Source organism: Melanerpes formicivorus, unplaced genomic scaffold (assembly GCF_026170545.1).
Source record: "Melanerpes formicivorus ecotype bairdi unplaced genomic scaffold, bMelFor1.0.p_v2 SCAF_8, whole genome shotgun sequence".
NCBI lineage: Eukaryota > Metazoa > Chordata > Aves > Piciformes > Picidae > Melanerpes > Melanerpes formicivorus.
In genome coordinates, this window is record NW_027142360.1 from 10,415,703 (window position 1) to 10,420,095 (window position 4,393).

Consider the following 4,393-nt stretch of genomic DNA (forward strand, 5'->3'; position numbering starts at 1 on the left):
TCTGGGGAGTTTGTTCCAGTCTTTGATGAACCTTTTCAGGAAAGAAGTTTCTTCTAATGTCCAACCTAAACTTCCCCTGCTGCATCTTGAGGCCATTTCCTCTCATCCTTCCACTTGCTACTAGGATGAAGAGACCCACACCCACCTTGCTCCAACCTTTCAGGAAGCTGTAGAGAGCAATGAGGTCTCTCCTTTCCTCCAGGCTGAACAACCCCTGTTGCTCCTCAGCAGACCTCTTCTCCAGACCCTTCACCAGCTTCCTTGGCCTTCTCTGGACCTGCTCCAGCACCTCAATGTCCTTGGAGTGAGGGCCCCAAAACTGAACCCAGTACTTAAGGTGATGCCTTCACCAGTGCTAAATAGTGGGGGACAATCACTGCCTTGGCCCTGCTGGTCACAGCATTGCTGATCCAGGCCAGGATGCTGGTGGCTTTCTTGGCCACCCGGGCACACACCGCCTCATCTTCAAGTGGCTGTCAATCAACACCCTCAGGTCTTTCCCTTTGTGTTTCATGATGAGCAAGGACAAGAATAAAGACTAAGTTTGCTCAGCATGTCCCAAGCCCCCTTGACTGTGTGCTGATGTAGTCTTGAAAATCAGAAGACAAGGTATTAAAACACAGGCCCTTCACTGCTGCTTCTGTACAAAACAGCTGAGGAAAAGGAGTGAGACAAAGGCATGGCACACCTGCTCAGAATAGAGAAGAGATTTGGGGTCGGGTGGGGAGAATGTAAGGGCAGAGACAGGTTCCTAGGGCATCACCAGTGAATACAGAACAAATCTTGGTGGTGATGAACAGTTTGTGTCCCAGCTGCAGTCCATCTCTCACCCATGCTCTACGTGAAGCCTCCCACTCAGCCTCACAGCAGCAGCGTGGCTGTGGCATCAGTCTCAGCCCAAACTCAGAGCTGCACTGAGAAGCCAGCAGCACATCCAGCTCCAGACCTTGTGCCCTCAGGTGGATATATCCCTGGAGATGCTGCACAGCACGTGGGAGGCTGCTGCTGGCCACACCGAGGATCAGCAGCTGAGGAGGACCCTGCTACAGCAGGCGAGGCTGGCTGCTGGGGGGTCCACAACCTGGGGTCTACAGTCCAGGGGGTGGGGCTGAGAGACAGACAAAGGGGCCCATGGTGGCCAGCCTGCAGTTGCCTTTTGGGAGCTGTAGTCCAGGCACTGCCCTGGAAATACTACTCCATTTTCCAGGCCCAGATGCCCTGCTGCGCCGCCCCCCACGGCCCCTCGCAGTCACATCTCCTGCAAAGGCAGCTGTGCAGGGCAGGCAGTGCTGGCCTTGGGGAAGGGAAGCAGAGTGTGGGTGTGTGACACTGTGCAGGGACCCTGCTGTCTGTCCCAGGCACACATCTCACTGCTGCTGTCCCACCACACACCTCACTGCTGTCTGTCCCAGCCACACACCTCACTGCTGCTGTCCCAGCCACGCACCTCACTGCTGCTGTCCCACCACACACCTCACTGCTGCTGTCCCACCACACACCTCACTGCTGCTGTCCCACCACACACCTCACTGCTGCCTGTCCCAGCCACGCACCTCACTGCTGCTGTCCCACCACACATCTCACTGCTGCTGTCCCACCACACACCTCACTGCTGTCTGTCCCAGACACACACCTCACTGCTGCTGTCCCAGCCACGCACCTCACTGCTGCTGTCCCACCACACACCTCACTGCTGCTGTCCCACCACACACCTCACTGCTGCCTGTCCCAGCCACGCACCTCACTGCTGCTGTCCCACCACACACCTCACTGCTGCTGTCCCACCACACACCTCACTGCTGCCTGTCCCAGCCACGCACCTCACTGCTGCTGTCCCACCACACATCTCACTGCTGCTGTCCCACCACACACCTCACTGCTGCTGTCCCAGCCACACACCTCACTGCTGCTGTCCCAGCCACGCACCTCACTGCTGCTGTCCCACCACACACCTCACTGCTGCTGTCCCAGCCACGCACCTCACTGCTGCTGTCCCAGCCACACACCTCCTTGGCCTTGTGTTAGATGCTGAGCTTCTGTGAGCAGTGTGATGGGTGAGTAGGGCAGGTTTTGAGGTTGGTCTCTTCTCCCTATTAACAAGTGATAGGAGAGGAAATCATAGAATGGCCTGTTTGCAAAAGACCTTAGGATCATCAAGTGCAATCACAACCTGTACACAATTGTTAGGCTATGTCCCTAAGTACCTCATCCAGGTGTCTTTTAAACACCTCCACGGACAGTGACTCCACCACCTCCCTGGGCAGCCTGTTCCAGTGCCCGGTGCTCCTTTTGGCAAAGAAATTGTTTCCAATATCCAATCCAACCTTCCCTGCTGTCTCTTCAGTCCATTTTCTCTCATCCTATCACGTGTTACCCAGGAAAAATGGCTTGTCCCCAACTCCCAACAACCTCCTTTCAGGGAGTTGTAGGCAATGAGGTTTCCCCTCTGCCTCTTCTCCAGGCTGAACAATCCCTGTTCACTCAGCCACTCCTCACAGGACTTACGTTCAGGATCCCTCACCAGTGTCATTGCCCTTCTCTGGACCCACTCAAGCATTCCAATGTCTTTCTTGTAGTGAGGCCCCCAAAAATGAATCCAGTACTCAAGGTGTGGCCTCGCCAGTGCTGAGTAGAGGGGCACAATCACTTCCCTGGTCCTGCTGGTCATCCTATTGCTGATACCAAGGAGGCTGGCAGCTTTCTTGGCCACCTGAGCACACTGATGGCTCATATGCAGTCAATGGCCAGCCAATACCCCCAGGTTCCTGCCTGCCAAAGCAACTTTCCAGCCACTCTTCCCCAAGCCTGTAGCATTGCATGCGGGTTTTGTGACCCAAGTGCAGGACCCAGCACTTGGTCTTGTTGAATGTCATACAGTTGGCCTAAACCCATCCAGCCTACCCAGGCTCCTCTGCAGAGCCTTCCTCACCTCCAGCAGATCAACATACCTTCCCAGCTTAGTGGCATCAGCAAACTTACTGAGGGTACCTCGATCCCCTCATCAAGGTCTTTGATAAAGATGTTCAATAGAACTGGCCCCAATACCGAGCCTTGGGGAGCACCACTGGTGACTGGTCACCAACTGGATTGAACTCTATTCCCCACCACTCTTTGGGGCCAGCCAGCCAGATTGCGATCCAGCAGTTTGCCTGTCCAGACCACAGGTAGCCAGTTTGTCCAAGAGGATGCTATGGAGAACTGTGGTGAAGGCTTTACTGAAGTCCAGGTACACAACACCCACAGCCTTTCCCTCATCCACCAAGCAGGTCACTTTGCCATAGAAAGAGATTGGCTTCATCAAGCAGGACCTGCCTTTCATCAACCCATGCTGAGTGGGCCTGGGTATGCCTCCTGATGGCCTCTAGTTGCACAAGGGAAGGTTTAGGTTAGGTATCAGAAGAAAATTCTTGACTGGCAAGGTTCTCCAACACTGGAGCATGTTCCCTGTGAAGATGGCTGAATCCTCATCTCTGGAGGTGTCTAAGATGCAGAGATGTGGTGCTGAAGGACATGGTGCAACACCACAGTTGCTAGAGTTAAATAAAGGTTGGACTTTTACAACCCTAATGACTCCACGATCCAGCCTGCTCCCTGAAAGGTCCTGATGAAATGTTCTGTGATTAAAGACTCTCAGAGAGCAACACAAGCCCTTGCCTGTGCGCACACAAACTGTGTTTTTAGCCAGCAGACATGGCCGTGTGGGGCTCAGTGTCTTGCTGGTACAACCAGCCTCGGTTTCTGCACCTCCAGCAGTCACTATGGGCACTGTTAGCTTCTGACTCGCGCTCCCCAGCTCCAGCTGGCCATGCCCCCAAGACGCCGGGGTGGTGGCTGCAGTTGGAGCCTCCAGGAGCTTGCCAGGTCACAGTCCTGACGGGCTGCCCCCTTCCCGAAGTCTTCCTTCCACGTCAAGGTGAGCCAGATGGGCTTCTGATGGGGCCGTTCCCCCTTTTGTAACATCTGGGCGCACCGCCTCTGCCCGGGCCTGCACGGCCGCCTTTGTGCGGGTGGCTCGGGACGGAGAGAGGCTCCCCGCTCCCGCCGCTGCCGTCACCGCGCCCGGCGGGGCGGGGGAGGCAAGAGCAGGGATGCACCCGGGCACCCCGCGTCGGCTCCGAGGCTGCCCGATGGCCCCGCGCGGCGCGGGCGAGGCGGCGCGGCCTACCACAAGGCTCTCCCTTTGTGCCGTTGCCTGGCAACGGGGCGGGGGATGGGAGGCGGCGGCGCGCTGCATGCTGATGAACGCCAGGCAGGCGGCCTCCGCCCCCCAGGAGGCCTCGCCGCAGGCCCCGGCCCTGCGCCGCCGCCCGGCCCGCTCCCCGCCCCTCCGGCGCAGTCCCCTCCCGCGGCCGCGGGAAGCCCGGCCCCGACCGGTGGTCTTCCCCTCCCCCGC